Genomic DNA, 17,962 nt, shown 5'->3' on the forward strand with positions numbered 1-17,962 from the left:
TCAGAGACTGAAAGGTTATGCTTAGCTCGCTTCCAAATAGCAGTTTTCCATTGGTATTTCGAAAAGCTTGAGGAAACGTTCCTTTGGCCGTAGTTTTTTATAAGCACTTATTTTTACAGCAGCCGCGTTTCACATAGGCTTGTAGCGGGCAGCCCTCTCGTAAAGGAGTGCAGGCATTTGTGCTGGGCTGTGGGGATTTGAATGTGGCTCACCGAAATAAATAACAAAGGCTTGTCGAATAAGAAAAGCTTTAAAAGAATCACCCTAAAATTAGGCCAAACAGAGGGCTTTGAGTCTTGGCGGTTACATTGATACTGCTATAAAAGGTGCAGTGCTTTTTTTTTCTTTTTTTTTTTTTTTTGCCTCCCCCCCCAACCCCTTTTGCCCCCAGGTGAGCACTCCTTCCATTATGGGAAATACAGTCAGCTGATATCAATAATGACTTTTAATAATTTACTTACTTGATCTTATTTTGGTGCTTCCTGACTGATTTCAAACAGGCAATGCTTGTCCTAAAAATAGTTGTCATTGAGTATACAGATCAGGTTGTCTGCTTGTTATAAGGAGGTTGGTTTTGTTTTGTTTTTTTTTTTAAGTAGTAAAAAAAGGTTATGGGTGTCCTCTTAACACCTTCTCCCCCATCTTAATAACTAGAGTTCAAGTTTGTAAGAAGAAAGTGGCGTGCTTGTGACAGGTAAATGCTTTCAGTGAACAAATTTCTAAGCATTAATAATGTATAGTAATACTATTGGTGAGAAAAGCATGGAATTGTGATAGTACTGAACCATTTAATATTTTTTTTTTTAGTAAAACTATAGAGGACTTTAAACTTAAGGTGTCAAATTGACCTTATGATGCCTGTTCCTATTCCTAATCAACTACACTGTCTACTATTACAAAACATAAATTATTTTGTCCAAGAGCTATTTTTGTATTCAAATTATTTTTTCTGTAAAATAATAATGTTTAAAAAGAAAAAAGATACTTTTAAAAGTGCTGATTTTCTGTTTGTTCTTACACAGTATAGTATATGTAGCTTTTTTTTTAATGAGACAAAAATCTAATCCACTGTCCCTGAAATTTATTATTTTTAAATCTGGCATTGTTTATTTCAGAGATGAATCAATCAAAAAATGTCCAAAACCAGGACAGTGGGCATGGGATTGAGTTGGTAACACTTCAATACTGCCTGTTAAGGCACAGCTACAGGATGTTTGGATTCAGTAGTACAGTTGAGGCAGAGTTCTCTCTTTCCCGTTGCACATCTGCTTAAGGGCAAGGCACAGCCTGGCCCTGCATGTTTAGCTGGTTTGATCATAGAGGACCAACAAGGAACATATTGAAAACACAAGGTACCGTTGTCCAAATTGAAAACCTTTTAGAACACTGTACTTAAATGTACACTGTACATGTTATTGTTGTTTCTGTGAAGTTCATCTAGTCATCATTTATGTAATAGTCCAGGCATCAATAATTCATTCTACGTCCAATAGTCCTTTGGGTTGGGCCCCTTTTAACAAAATCCATCTGTTTCTTGTTTTATGGAGTGGCTTTGCTTCTTTCCTATTTAACATAAATAAGAACTTTTGCAAGTAGACAAGTATAAATCCAGAAAAATATAGTATGTCCAACACTTGCTCAAATTCTTCCCAGAGCATACGGATTTCTGGTGAGGTGCATCCCTGCACAGCACACACCACCACCACCCCCACCCCCCCTGCAATTTACTCTGCAACTGTGCAAGGAATCTTTCAAGTCTTTTGAAATTGTCACTAAAATGAAAGACAAGAAAGAAGCAGAACCTGCCTGGTCATCGCAAACAGCTGTTCTTCTGGAAATGTTTAAACATTCAAAAAATGATGTATTATTACAAACTGTGCACCAGGAATGCCCTTGCTTTGCTGAGTACAGTAAGGACAAATGCAGGAAAAGAGAATCCTGGTTCTGATGGTACCAACTGATGGTTGCTTCTGTGCATAAGTGAAATTGCAGGCAGCACTGGGATATTCCTTATATTCAGCTGACTGAATTTGTCATTCATCTTGTAAATAAATGCGTACCTACCCCTTGTAGGTGGGACAAGGCTTATTTCATAGCCTTTTGGTATTCTAGGAAAAGCATTTAATTTTAGCAGCCCCAACTCCACTTCTTGTTCCCTCCCATCTTTATTACATTCTTTGACTTCTTACTCACTAGAGAAAATAGTTGAAGAAAATGATAAAGGCAGTTAAGAATTTGGAAAAAATTCTTAAATGGAGGGAATTTGCAGAATAAACACAGCGAGGCAAATTGTTATGTGAAAGCAATTTATATTGCTGCACATACAGACTGTCACAAGCTGCCTGAAGGACGGGCAAACAAAGGGCAGTGAAATGGACTGGGGGTGAGTCTCCAGCAGATTATAGCAGTGACTGGCAGCAGGTTTCTAACAACTTTATTCCTCCCTGTGCAACTTAAGCAGTCATGCAGAGTGCCATATGAGCAGTGTGCAAGAGGAAGTAATTTGGTCATTAATCATTGACAACATAGCACTAAGAATATACGATCATGTGCATTTAAATAGCATCTGTCTTGGAAACTCTCTGTAATTACGACCTTATGCACATCTATGGTCATCACTTGTCTCAGTGCTAGATATTATGAATGATCTTGCTGAAGCAGTTGTTTCTGGCCGGCTTTGTTGTAGGACCATCTGTACGCATACATGTTTTATTTCTCACAATAAAAGTGAAGTAATGCTTTGCGCTTACCCTCCCGGGTAGTGTGTTTTCACTGTTCTTGGCATGCTGTTAAGCTCTAAGATCTTATCCCATATTGGTACAATATGGGAATACTGCACTGCATGAATTGTAGGCAGAATGGAGTAAAGAAAGAAATTGGTATTGACTGTTGCAAGATACAGAGAGTAAAGTGGCTTCTGTTTGTTGATGGAAAACGGGGAAGGAAAGGAAATTTAGGAACTTAAGGCCTGTATTTTTACATCTGTTTTTGGAAAGCATCTTTGCAGTGTAAGGATATCCCACAGTATTTTATGCAAAAGGACCATAAATCTTACTCTGGGGGTCCAGCTTTGAGTAATTTTACCTGTCACAAACATGACTGTAGATTTCATTTAAAATTTGAATACCAGAGGGATGCTGAGAAAGAGCTGCTTTGGATCCTTCTCTGCTGTGATAGGGTTGGTGAGATACACATTACAAGGAAGCTAGGATAGCCTTGTCCTCACGTAGGGATTTGCAGAGGAAGGGTGAGGAGAAGTTGTATGTATATTCCATGATGGCAATGCACGTTTTTCATATTTTGGTTAAGATCGGGCTGGACTCTCATCTGAGCCACAGGAGTCAAGACAGTGACAGAAGGTAGGAGAGGGCTGTTGGTATTCAACCGCTCCTGAAGGCTGCAATATGGCTGTCTGCAAGGTTGTTAGTACATATCAGCATCTTCTCCAGAATTTATCCTGTGCCAGTTTCAGTGCTGGCACTGAGGATGGCCGTCTTACACTGCATTGCAAGGAATGCCACCCAGGGTCCATGATGTACTGAACTCACGTTTCCGCTTGCATATATGCATATAACATTTGATGTTCTCTGTTAGGTCTGATTCTCATAAGCATTGCTACTGATGACTTGCAAAAGAAACAGAACTATACCTATATTTAGGAAAGGTGACAGGCTGGGAGATTGTGCTGGGGCCAGTGGATATACTGCAAAAGAAGGTACAGTATGTATGAAGAGACCAGGGAGAGAGAAACCTCAGTCTCCATTTTCTCCATGTTCTTCTGTCAAAAAGTGGCCTTCCTTGCTTTCTTCCCTCTCAGGGGAACAGATGCCACATCCAGTGCATATTTAGTGTCCGTTACAGTTCTTAAGAAATCCTTGGAAGATTAGGGAATGCCATGAAAACACAGTGATGTCTTTGTAATGCTCCATCGTAAGATTCCTATGCTCATACAGTAGAGTCCTCGGGTGGGAGAGGCTACTTGGGTCTTTCATACCTTGTGGAAGAATGTGACTTTAACTTAATTAGAAAGAGGGTAGTTCACAGAGGCTTTAGGGAAAGCAGAATTTTTTGTCCCATACTTGAATTCAATGTAAAAATGCGTATTTTATCTTGCTGGCATCAGGACATGTGGCCTGTGTCCCTGAGGATGCCTGTATTAGCTCATTAGTATACACCAAATAAATACATTTTATAATTCATACCAAATGTATGCCTAGAGACCTGTCATAAGATTCCCTGTTGCCTCTTGTATGAAAATGTACAAACTTTGTGATGGTTTTACACTCGGATCTGTCTCACTAGTAGTCACCTCTGACTCCAGCAGAAAACTGAAGCTTCATTGTCCTACTGCTCTGACTGGAGCACTCGGCCCATTTAAATACGTGTGATGAATTGCAGCTATTCACCAGGGTGGGGATGCCAAACTTTGAGAAGGAACTCGTTTCTCTTTTAAGAGTTGTTTGTTGCCTAGCAACGACATCTACAGGAAAAGGTAATTTGCTGGGGATGATCTAGGAGACAAAGCGAGACTGTGTGGTGCTCTGCAACAGAGACCACTCTGGAGTGCTTCTAAGGGAAGCAAAGGAACTGATGAGGTAGGTTGAGAGAGCCGCCAGAGGAGAGGGATTGCTTTCAATAGGCCAGCTGTCTGGGCACAGATTTAGGATGTGAGAAACCACATTCTTTGCCTTCCTTTGCCTGGAGGGATTTGAAGCCTCACCCCAGCAGAGTGGTTGAATGCTGCAGGGTGTTCTGGTAGTCATAGTTACTTTCCCTGAGGTTGTCCCCTTCCTGATAGATCAGTAGACTCTCCTGTAACCAGGTGTCTCGCCTCTCAGATTAAGTGGTATAAACACAAAGCGAAAGAGTCATTCTGTCTGCTTTCCTCTCAGGGAAAGTTCTTGTATTTTATACATCATTGAGCAGCTCCAGACTTGCTGCTGTCATATTCTAGTCTGGTCCCAGGGTTAAGATGCTGTCTCCTGGGATGTGGGAGGTTTCAGTTGAGTTCTGATTAATGCCATTCTCAGGACAAGGACTTGAACTAAGATTTTCTAGCTGTCTTTAGGAACAAGAGACAAAAAGAACACCATCTAGGGAAGCTGTAAGAGGATGTGAGATCAAAATTTATAGACTAATACTGGGAAAGTAGATTGGGTGCTTCTGGTTTCCCTGTCTCACAACACAAAAACATGGGAACATTCAACAAAATTTTAAAAAATAATAAAATTTAAAAGAATTTGCAAGAAAAGAAGGGTCTTAAGTTAAAAAAGCAAACAAACCACCAGCCCCCCCCCCCCCCAATAAAACACAAAACCAAATCCTAAGCAAACCCACCAAAAACCCCACAGGCCAAAACCCTCTTGTGTGAATATCTCTAAAATACCTGTATTTGTCAAAATTATTAATGATAAACTTCTTACAAAGTGTATTAGACTCTGGGCTTCAGGACACAAGCCACTCTTCTGTTACCAGAGATGACAGTCACAGCCAACAGACGGTCACATTATCTCTTGTGTGTCCAGGACAAAGGGACAAAGTTCTTGTTTTCTCTACTGAAGTAGGCGGTAGTGGAGGGGAAATACGGGTCTGTCCTCTCTTGTCTTCCAGGCAGGGTGACAGTTCCTGGTTTCTCATGAGAGTACAGCAATCAGCTGTGCCAAACTCCTGCTTGTACTTGCTGAAACACAGGGTGGCAAGAGTAGCTCTAATCCAATGTTTATGCTTTACAGGCCAATGAGTAGTAAAACCCATCTCCTGGCAGAAATCTGAGAAGCCATGGAGCTGCATGACTGTATTATTGTTTGGAGAAGTGCTGGCTGCAGATGGATATAATCTCTCTCTTAGAAGCTCTGTCCTGTCTTCTGTGTCCTGCTATTCCACCTGCCTTGCTAAATTCCGTGATGAGGAGCCAGCCCAGCACTCTCCACAGGTGAAGGACTGCAATTTCTGCCCCTGTAGTCCTTTCATGTCAGGTCTAGGGTCATTCCTCCTCTGCAGAAATAATAAGAATAAAAAAACCAAACCATAAAACAAGTCCATTGAACTTAGTATGATACACAGAGTGTAACGGGTCAGGACTGGGTTACTGGTGTTCTGCCCCAGGCTTATTAATTGACTCATTTTTTTGTAAATGTTTCCTTTGCTATTTCTCTGGTTTTACCTAATTTAGCCATCTTAAAATTGTTTGCCGGTTTTCATAGACAGATTACATGGCCTCCTGTTGCTCTATTATTATTTCTAATTATTACTCTGGCTTTATTTTGTTCTGTGATATTTACATCTTTATTGAAAGGAAGAGCGTAATCTCCTCCAAAATTGCCTTCCATTAAAAAGTTTCTATTTGTAATCCTTTTGCAAAGCTGGATTTTTTTTTTTTTACCTTTCTACAGACATCTCCAAATCAAATTCTAAGCTAAAGTTATGTACACTTTCAGAGCAAGACTTCTAAAATTTAACAATAAAATCCTGCAGTTCCTTACTGTTGCAGAGTAAGGCATTCACATAGAAGTGAAAATAATTTAAAATAAGTCTTCTCAAATCTGTAGTTTCTTCTGTTTTTATTTGTTGGCTGGGTTTTGTTCTTTATTTGTTTCACTTCGGCCCACTGCATCATCATTTTAATAATCATGGGGGTTTTTGATAGAAGAACATCATAATCTATGGAGAAATGTCTACTTTAGCCACTGCCCCAGGTTAATTATGAAGTAGGCCACAAGCTGCTAAACCATATGAAGACCAGGATATTTCCTGGTACGTGCAGAAGTGAAATTTTAGCAATTTACCTATGAGTTTTGATGCCTTCAGGATTAAAGAATAGCAATAAAAAGTTTCTCAGGAATTGGCTACTTGAATTCTTACTGTCTTTCTGTATCTGACTTCAGCTGCTTAAAAGTTATGACATTTGTATAAAATTCAGCTGAAGTCCTAGAGTAGTTATTGTTGGTGACCCAGAAGACCGTAGGAGAAATGTCTTGATTTGCTTTTTCCCTTAAGAGCTTCGCTGAAACCTTGAAGAGATTGTGTTTCTTATGAGGACAAAAGAGTGATGTGGTCCTGGTTAAGACCAGGACTGAGAGGAATGAATGGAGCAAAGCTTTTCGAGATGCTGTGCTTCAGAAAAGTGTCATAGTGGGTTTTGCAAGAACATATGGATTTTTCTCTCCCCTGGAAAGAAAAAGGTACACATTCATCTCTGAAAACAGAGTATGAAAACTTCCTTGTTGGAAAAGCACACATGAATCTAAGTGATACACCAGCTGTCACCAGACCCCAAACTTTTACTAACTGATGCTTCCTAGGTATTACCATAATCTGTACTCTACACTGAGTCTGTGCCAGTAGCTTAAGCAGCTTCAGAAGGTATCACAGCATCTTTGAGGAACTGAGGGAATGCAGATGTGGTAGCAAGGAGATCACTTAGGCTTGGTGACAGCTGAGGGAGGAGGTGGGGCTGGGAAACAGGTTTTGCCAGCGGAACAAGCCAGCTGAGTAGTCTTCTGAGTACAGCTCTGCTTGTGTGAGAGAAAGTGAGGCTGTGCCCTCTGACAAAATTCCATACTATTTAGCAGTAGAAACTTCAACAGCAGTTTTCCATCTTTCTCCTGAAAACCTTGAGTTCAGACTGTTATGCTACCAGGGAGTAGAGGCTTTCTGCATCTTTTTACTGTCCTCTACTACAAAGAAAAAACTTCTGGAGTAACCAGAACTTCTATACAGAATGTCTTCAAGCATAATTTAATACCGTTGCAAATGCAGCTTTTGAGAGAACTGGTACCATAAGAACGGGGTTTTCTCATCTCTTTTGCTCCTCGTGCATTTCGTGTCCCACACGCTGTGAATGTATTTTCTGAAGACTTTAAAAATAACTCCAGAAGCTAAACTGAAAAGGTTAAAATGTAACTCTGAAGTTCATCCTACATGTGATACCTGAGTACCACCTTCTGTGTCTTTCAATTATTTAAAGAATTTTTAAATCGAATCTGCTAAATAACCTTAAATTCTTTAACAGTAGCTACTTCACAAATGGTTTCTAAGAGTAGATATACAAGTTGGCTTGAGAAGGGGAAAGGGGGAACCAACCAGGATTCGATACTGAATTGGTAGGGTTAACACATACATTGTACCATTATTACATATTTTATATATATATAAGCAGAAGCTTAATTCTAATGATAGGTGAATTTAGCTTCAAAATTCTGCCTTTCACAAAAGAAAAAGCAGACAGCACTTAGATTTTTTGGGGACTTGGTTTCTTTGTACTGACTATATGATATTGCTAGTACTATGCCAAAGCGACTGTAAAAGGAATCCTTTTCCCAACTTGACTGAAAATATTTTATTTAGAGGTTAAATATTCTTCATTCAGTGTTTACAGTAAAGACACTGCATTTAGTTGATATGACTATATGCCGTTAAAATAGTAAATAAGTTACACATTTGTTTCAATGTGTTCCCTGTAATGCTGGTAAAAGCTGTGTACCAGGCTTTTCATATAGAAGTACACAAACATGTGGTCTGTTGGGTGAAAGAAAAATAGTCTGCCCTACAGAAAATTATGCAACTACAAAACCTGCTGGGAATTCTGCCATGAGTGCGCATCTGCTTTGGCATCCTCTTTTCTGTAGTTAAGTGCCTAAAGGCAACACATGAGTGTCCTGAAGCTAAGCTGAACACAGAATTGCAGGGAGAAGGTCTCCTGCATCAAGGAAAAAAAAAAAAGAGACAGCCAGCTCAACAAGGATGGTAAAACTGACTATAATTTCAGAAAGTTTTTCTTCCTTTTTGTTGCGTGTAATGGTTAAATACATACTAAAACTACATTATTTCAAAATGTGAGATTTCTCAGCATTAAGAGGCAAAAGTAAATGCTTCAGAAGATCTCAAATGATGGCAGCACTGGTTGGAATGGACCTTAAGCATGTTTTTATTTTAAAGCTTGTACTGAAATGTCTCTAGCATGACACTTGGCCTTTTACTTTGTTATCTTAAACCTACCTGCTACACTGAACACATACTTTGCTTGGTTGAGCTTGTAAAATGTGATTGGCAGGCTTAGACATTGCAACATGGAGCGTTAGTGCCAGTGTCCAGAGACAAGCCAGAATAGGTATCCTCCTTTGTCTATAATACAGTTTGAAAAGGGGTGGGTTACTTCAGAGTCACTAAATGCAGAGGCAGGGCAAAGATTCTGATTTCACCTCCTCCGCAATAGGTTGGGATCATATATACATGGCTTTAAAGAAAGCTGTAGTGAAAAACAAATCCCAAAACCCTTGTCTTCAGAAAGTAGCAAGGTGTTCAGCGGTCTGCTAAAAAATCAAGTAGCTTGAATGTTTAACTCTTGGGGAGTTCATTGTACAATCCTATACATCTCACTTAATGAAAGGGGGAAAAGAGCTCTAAAATTTGCTTGTTATATTTAAGATCAATGTGAGAAGGCCATGAAATCACTGTATATTATTTAAGCAGCTATTTACTCAACTGTGTGCTGTACAAGAATGGCATAGACCTTTCCCTTTGAAGCCTACAGCCTAAAGTAAATGAGAAAACTCTAAAGCAAACCAGGGAACTTGCATCTCTTGTAGAGTTTTGGAAGCTGTAGGTGGTATGATTTACTAATGGGCAATTAAATTTTAAACACTTCACATCATGACTTGTGACTTATTTTCATGGCTGTATTTTTATTTAGCATTGGAATGCTGACTCAGCAGTATAGCAAAAATTAGTAAGGCTCAAAGACATATTGTGGTGTTTCTGTTTGAAAGTCCTAGCTACTATAAACTATGAGTGATGCACAGAAATGAATGTAAAACACTGTAAATCATTTGAATGGTTAATAGCAATGAAGCTCTCTTATTTGAGGGCAGGAGATTGTTTAATTTACCTGTGTGCATTTGCACATCTGTTGAGAAGTCCTGGCCCCCAACGTAGCTTCTGGTGCACTGCTGCAGCTCCAGGTGGGCAAGCAAAGAACCGTGAATGCTACGTGGTGTTGCGTTGCATGAATCAACAATTCATGTTGGTAAGAAAAGAGTAAATCTTTTCTAAGGGCAAACTCCTGCCTTAGTTAATTATTGGAGTTGTTATGCATTTACGTCCTGCCTATCTATAGTGCAAAGAAAAATCTTTTATCTTTCAGTCATATCTTCTAGTGCAGCTATTTGTATAAAGTGAAGCCAGCTTAATGTTCAGCTTATACTGTCTGGGGGTAATTGCCACCTGACAGAATTTTGTATGCTGCTTCAAGGAAAATGTCATCGACACTTGAAGTTATTACTAGCCATGAATCTCAAACAAACAAAAGATAGAAACTCTCTCAACATCTCAAACAGAAGTTTGAGTTCCAGATTTTAGCTTGGCATTGCATCATTTCCTTAGATGCCATGAGGGAGATGGCGATAATCTTTCACATTTGTGAACCACCCTTTATCCGTAGATCTTGAAGCATGCACGTAGCAGGAACTGCTGTACTAATTAGAGCACTTTTATTATATTCTGTATCTTGTGAAATTAAAGTGATATTTCTGTATGTATTTCACAAAAGGATGAACTAAGAAAAGGGGGGAAAACAGCTGTGAAAGATCGTGTAAGAGCCATTAGTATGGTCAAGAATAGGAGCCTGTGAATTTTGTCTTGCAGTTCTCTGTTCCTCCTGCTAAGCAGTGTTCCCATATGGTATGCTGATTTCCCATCCTGTGGATGCACTTCACCGTTTTCTTGTATTGGATATCCTTTTTTTTTTGCTTTAGTAATATTTTTTTCTGCTCAGTAATCTTAGAGGAAATTGCAGTACTTGAATAGGGGCTTACAGAAGCCTTACCGAAGTGTGCAGTACACATTTCTGTATCTTTCCTTCAGTGGAGACTCCAGAAATATTGCCACTCCCTTCTAGGAAATTGTTTGGTTGTGTACAGGAGTTAATACAGCCCACATAACTTGCCAAATGTGTGAATAGCCTTTGTGGGAAGGCAGCAGTGTTAGCTCTGTTTTAGCATGCTGGTTGTCTGTCCTTATGCCTAGTAAAATGTTTGCTTACAGTGGTTTAAAACAAAATGGGCTGAGCCCATAGAGAGAAGTATCTTCTTTCTTAGCAATAACTCTGGGATTAGGTTAGGCATTTCATGTAACAACTTGGTGAAAGAGTGGAAAGAATCAAAAATGCACAGCCAAATTAACAACAGATGTAAGAAGGGAGCTGGCAACCTAAGAACATGTTTCTTGTAATGACAATGTATCTGACAGTCATCTGACAGTCGCTGCCTGGCCCTTGTAAAGTAACATTATTTCAAGCAGTATTAAAATGACAGCAAAGCTGAACGAACTTAACAGGATTCCTCATTGTTAATACAGATGCCACCACTGAAATATTTCTGTCTGGTACACCTTAGGTACATGCATCTCAAGGGGGACTTTTATCTTTTCCCCCTGGGGTAACTAGTGTTCTGTGATAAATTGCATCATTTTTGAAACTAGTAAGGAACTAATGCAGTCAAACCGGTGTGTTTAGTTACTGTAACTAGTTTACAAATTCTGATCGTTGACAATTACAAGAAACTGGATGTGTTCATAGGGCCAGACACTTGCAAAGAAATTCCTCCCTTGAAAAGATGAGTTAAGTATTAATTTACACATTGCTGCCCAGGCTCTTCAATACTAGGCCTTAATTTTGGAATTACCAACAATTTTGCAATCCCCCTCCCTTTGTATTGAGGTCTGAGAGATGCCACTTGACAGGGTCCCACTTTCCTTAGAAGCACAGGTTGCATCAATCCAGCCCTTCACATGCTGGCCATGGTTTGAAAATGCAAGCACTGGCAAGAGGGTGCTTACCATGCGAAGCCTTGCTATGATTCAGTCTTCAGCCTGGATAGTTGTTTAGCATTTCTGATGTGTGTGCTGCCTTAATGTAATGAGAATTAAGGAAATGGGACTCAGAGTCATTGGTCAGTGTTGACTGACATGGTGGGTCCAGGATTGTGATGGGGCAGATGGAGCATTTTTGGTAAATTGTCTTACTGATTTATGTTTCCTGTTTCATTATATATACAGGGCTATCTTATTCTGTCCCTGTGAGGTTAGAATGATCTGTTTTCACTAGGAAAATCATCCTATGGTGTAAGAATTTCCAGAAACATCAAATATCCCACCCAGAGACATTTCTCTAACAAACTGAAGAGAGGTTCACTGGTTAAAAATAAATTGCCATTAATCTAAGCAGACAGCAAAGCGTTTGAAAACCACACAGTATTTAAGTGACTCTGTGTGTATCTTTACACTGCTGGCTAAATGTCTTGTATCTGTAGCTTGCCTTTATAAATGTTACGTCACTGTTTCTGAATAACTTATTCTAGGTAAGCAAAACCATCTACATTTCATCCTCTTATGAACATCAATAGTATGTGCAACTACAATGCTGGTTTTTTCCCTCTATTTATTGGTAGGACATACAGTTGTGACTATCCTGATTCCAGTGTAACTACTCAAATTTATGGTTCCCACAATTAGTGTTTGCTGTGCAAGATGTCCTAAACATGTGAATGATTTGATAGGACTAGTGTATCTATAAAATTTGCTTATGGTTCAGTAAGCTAGTTCTCACAATAGCTGAAATATTTCCCCATTGGGCCTTGCAAATTAATGTTCTGTTTTGAGCATGAAATGGTATATTCAACTAGGTTATATTCAGATGGCAAAGTACTACCAAGCGTCATATTTAGGACTGTGATTTAGAGTTTTAGAATAAGCCATCTGATCTGAAAAAGTATCTCACTTTGGCCCTTATTTAAATATTGTTTTTTAATTTCTCTTAATTATTATTTAACAATAACTTGAAAGTTAGAAATGAATATTTCAGATGCAATATGCAGCATGTAAAAGTGGAGACTAAAGCACCCTGATCTGTGAGGTTTTGTTAGTTGTTTTAGTGATATTTTTTTTTTTTGCTATTTGTGTTGAATTGATTTGCTTCTCTTTTGCTTTATGTGCTGTTGAATCCTTCATATTTCTGAGAAATAGCTATTAAAACAGAAGACAGAAATAAGATTTATATTTATGCAAATGTATTATGTCTGGTTGATTTACGTATGAAAACTGAAATATCTTGCAAAGATAGGTAAGGACTATGTGTCTTCCTCTGCCAAACAAGGGAGCTGATGATAGTAATTTCCCTGAGTTCCACATGTTAAATCAATAACAGGATTAGAAGCATAAATTCCTATTCCCCTGCTGTATCTAGTAGATAACACTTTCTTCCATGTGAGGTTGCATTTTAATGCAAAGATGCTGCTTACAGATTTGATTTTTAACTCCACAGCATGAAATGGCCTAATTTTTTAATGTTGTGTGATAATTCCTTACTACCCACAATACAAGTTTCATTCAGTGCTTTCATGTTGTGTTTTTTCTGATGGTGCAATAAAGCAATTTTTGTTTCAGAAGTGAAGGTGGGAAGCATACTAATTTGCAGCTGGTTGTTCCTTTTTATTCCCGGATGGTAGAAAGAACAACTGTGGCTCGTTTCAGTGAAAGAAATGATAAACCTAGCAAGATGAGATAGGTATTCTTCACTAATTGGATATGTGATTAAACACTGCAGTTAATGCCACTGCAACACATTCAAAGCTCCTGACGCATCCCAGGGTGCGTTTGGGATGGTAACAGGTGCCAAATTATCAATTTTTAGAAACCTCTTCCCAGTGAACTGCACCAGGCTTCAAGCGGAGTACCATACTGCACAGGTGCAGGGCTCAGCAGCTGCAGCTGGCACATCCCTGTGGTACACCATGCATAAACAAGGTCTTTCAAGTGGTGGAAGGCTGAAGTAATTGATAGAATTTTAAAACCTGTTACAGGAAAACCGGAGGGGATGGGGAAAGGGAAAGTTGCAGTATGAAATGAAACCATGGTTCCAGACCTTTTCTGGAAAGAAGCAGCTACATTTTCTGCCAGTCTGTTCAGAAAGTGTGTATCCTCTCAGCTTCACTGCCAGTTAGATGCTAAATGTGTCTTAGCTGCTAAAATGAGTTTTTCTGTAGGTGCAGGCTGCCATATCTAAAGACAAAATATGGAAGTATTACTGTTGTGTAAGACATACCAACTTTATGCTGTAGTCAAGGTGAGAGTCTCATCAGGCTTTTTACAAAATTACTGTGAGAAATGAGAAGATCGCTATCATGGACAAGCTGCTGGCTAAATCTAGTTGATAATGTTGTTTTCTCTTCCGTGGTGTCTCTGCCAAAACATTGTCCATTTTAAGATTATTTTTTTCCTACTTTGAATATTTCTCCTATGAAGAGCTGCAGAAAGACTTTTACCCCTTTCAGTACCATGAAGTTGGTGTTGAAGTTCTTATAGAAAAAAATTTAATGAACTTGTTTCTTTGATTGTGTGTTAATCTTGGTGATTTAAAAAATCATAATTGTGGAAATGCTGCTGCACACATGTTGCCAAACGGAACAGGGCAAAAACACTTAACAAAAGACCAGCACAAAACCTTGTCTTGTTTTCTAACATTTCTGCGGGCTACAAGTAAAGCTTTCCTAATAAAGCTCATTTGTATTTCTTATTTATCAAATTTAAGTTTCTCAGGTTTAGAGTTTGTTCTATCGGGAAGCATTCATAATAAAGTAGTTTGTTGGTGGCGCCCCTACTTCGATACAGATTTTTGACCATCTGTTGCCTAGCGGGCAAGTAAACCAATAAAGGAATAATTGGAATTTTCCTGGCTGAATTCTCAGAGGAGCCCTCAGGAAGTCTCACCTTGCTATTGGCCTGTTGGTTGGGTTCTATTCAGCAGACTTTTTGTAATTTTATTTTTTTTGTTCCTTCATTGAGAAATGACTCTGAGATAACAGGGAAAAGAACTGTTGAAACAAGATAGAGGTTTCTTTACTTATGCTAAATCTTTGCTAGAGGCAGATCTAAAGATGTGATGTTCATGTTTTGGATAAATATTTCTAGAAATGTGCTGTTATTGAGAGGTCTGTGGGGGGAAAAATGTCCCCAACACCAGATGGATCCTGGTTTTATTGCAGTTTAACCCTTAGAGGGTCTTAAATCCAGGGTAACACTAAAAGGAACCAATTTCTAGTATAAAGACTAATGTTTTAAAAAAAAAATGTGCTGTTAACTTTAAGAAAGCAACAAAACAAACCCGAACAGCAAACCCAGAAATGCTTGTATATCTCTTGGCTATCATCTGTGATAGAAGTAAAGCCTGAATGCTTTGCCACAGAGGTTTAGCAGACCTCTGTCTGCTGAAGGCACTCATATTTAGTCTTTGCTGTTGCCTTCAGCACTGTGTGGAGCACATGGAGGGCACAAAGTCTTCAATGGCATGTCACTTCAAAAAAACATGACTGAAGTTGCCAGGGCTTTGTGGGAGCAGAGGTCCAGCCCACACAAACCTCACGTCGGGCTGAACATTTAGCACGTAAGGAGTTTGTCAGCGAACAGTTTGATAGGAGCTGTGTGGCTTACAGCTAGGGTATGAAAAACCTGCTCTTGCAGGGTAAGTGAGAAAAGCTTTGCCGGCTGGGTGTCTGGAGAACGCAAGCTCCTCCTGCAGAGAGCATGTCCTTTCTAAAGGCATGTATACTAGCCCTGGAATGGAGAATGTTCCTCACCTGGAGTCCTGCCACCCTTGTCTCACATATAGTAGGTCCCTCTTTGGTAGTGAGCAATGTGTGCTTTGATGTAGACTTGTTGCTGGAAGGATCTAACAGTTCCCTTGGTTTGATAATGTCTGCTTTACTCACACATAATGAATCTAGGCAGGATTAGCAATATCCAGTGTCAAGCAGTGGCATGAAAGGATGCTATCGTTTTCCACTTAAAGTTATTATCTTTTGAGTTGTGTTTCTGTATGATACTCTTGTTGAGAAGAGATAGTATTGCACCAAACACTTGCTAGTAATTACCTCCGATGCGGGAGGGGCATACTAATTTCTATACTTACTCTTTGGTTCCTGTGCAGTAGATTCCATCTACTGTAGTGCTGCTCTACTACAACACATCCTTCTACCCTGCAGTATCTATACGGAGCACTTCCTTATAACCTCCACCATATGGATTTTAACTGCTGGTATGGGAATGACTTCGTCATTAGCATCACTGCTAAACAGTTGTAATGTTTTTCACTTCATTAAACAGTAACTACGGGCAACTCCTGTGTAGAATGGCAGTCCCTGTAAATGGTCAGAATGTTAGTGTTTGCTAGCCATCCAGTATGTCCCATTAGACTGTAGTCTTTGCATCTGGCATGCATTGCCTTGCGTGGTGGTGTGAGCAAGACACGGATTAACTTTCTGATGAAAGGAAGCACAGAATATCTGGGTCAGAATCAGAAAGTATTAGCATTTGTTTGGTTTGGCCCAGAGTTATATTGTTTCCCTTCAGTTCATGGAGTATCCTGGTATGTTCTCAGGTGATCTGTGGTTCCGGTAGACTCACAGACTATTAATGCTGTCATCGTTCATCTTATTAAGTTGAGGTATTTAAAAGACATGTAGATGTGGCACTTAGGGACATGGTTTATTGGTGGGCTTGGCAGTGCTAGGATAATGGTTGGGCTTGATGATCCTAAAGGTCTTTTCCAACCTGTATGATTCTATGATGGCAATTCAGAAACTATAAATGAAAGTCTCTCCTACAGAAAATCTGGAGCCTGTTGGAGAAGTGGAAACACTTCAGGCATGGGGAACTGTGCTTTTAAGGCACCCTGGCACAGCCCTGCTGAACATGAGTGCAGGAGTTGATGCTAGAGAAGAACTATTAGCTTCAATTTGAAACTGAAGACAGCTGAAGTCTGCCAGATTTCTCGGCCCTGCCGTAGTGTCTTGGTTCAGATCAAGTGCACTGCTGAAACAAATCTCCAGATCATTCCCACTTTTACTTGACACTTGTGGAGCAGTTCTGGAGTGTGCAGCCTGGAGTTCTTTTCAATTGAGCAACCTGAAACAGGCGCTCTTGGAGAGCAGTGACACACACCTCTGCTATTGCTGGGCATCTAGTCTTTACAAATGGAGCAGAGGAAATCTGAAGTAAACCCTGGCTTCCCTAAATATGATGATGAATTTAGGTCCATGCTACAAAATATTCCACTCTATGGATACTCATTTACTGTGCTTTAATACTAATGTAAACAAGGTGGCTAAGCAAGTCTTTTTTTTTTTTTTCTCCCCATTTATTTTTTCAGTTGCTATACCTTACATTCCGATAGTCAAAATAATTGTTCTAGGCAGGAATTGGCACATACTTGAGCCTTTAAGTAATATGATCAAATGTTGCCTTTTTTGCTTTTTTCATTACATTCAGATGAGATTTTTAGAATAAGGTCTCAGCTCCTGTTGCAACCAAACTGTTTTCATGTTTTAAAGAACTAGTTTTGCTGACAAGCCTAACGAAACAAAAATATTTTCTTCATTGTGACATTTTGTAATTTCCCCTACTGTCTCTGTGGGACATGAAGAGTATCAAAAATGATCATGGTTTTTTATATGGAAAATTACCATCTATAAATATATAATTTCCAGGGGTCCCCTTGCACCGACTGCATCTTTTCTCTTGCTTATTGAAATGACAACAGGGTACTTGTTCTGCGTTATGTTTTGTCACTTGAATTTGGTTGAAAAATATTTTCACATGCATTTTTATATTGGTGTTTGTGGATCATGAGAGCAGCTAACTCACAGGTGGAGCAGAGGAAAGTTACATTTCATCAGTCTTCAAGAATGTGGGTTTTTTCCTAGTTTGAAAAGACATGTCTATATTTTAATCTCTGCATGAGAGAAAATATTTATAATAATTCATATGAAAGTATGTCAGAATTTTAAGAAAGAAATAAAAGGTTGTTTGTGCTTTACTGTCATTTGCCCTGAATATTTAAGGTGACAACAGTTCTTCCTGCTGCGTAATTGGTGCAGAAGGAAAATGGAATTGGAAAGATGTGCCCAGGCCACAA

The 17,962-nt window shown here is 39.2% G+C and overlaps 1 protein-coding gene across 1 annotated transcript in view; it reads left to right on the top strand.

Moving 5' to 3' along the window:
• KCNK1 (potassium two pore domain channel subfamily K member 1) overlaps nucleotides 1-17,962 on the top strand; it is a 35,316-nt gene that overhangs the window by 1,194 nt on the left and 16,160 nt on the right. The gene's annotated exons all lie outside the window — the stretch shown is intronic.

This window comes from Falco biarmicus, chromosome 6, assembly GCF_023638135.1.
Source record: "Falco biarmicus isolate bFalBia1 chromosome 6, bFalBia1.pri, whole genome shotgun sequence".
In the NCBI taxonomy this organism is placed as follows: domain Eukaryota; kingdom Metazoa; phylum Chordata; class Aves; order Falconiformes; family Falconidae; genus Falco; species Falco biarmicus.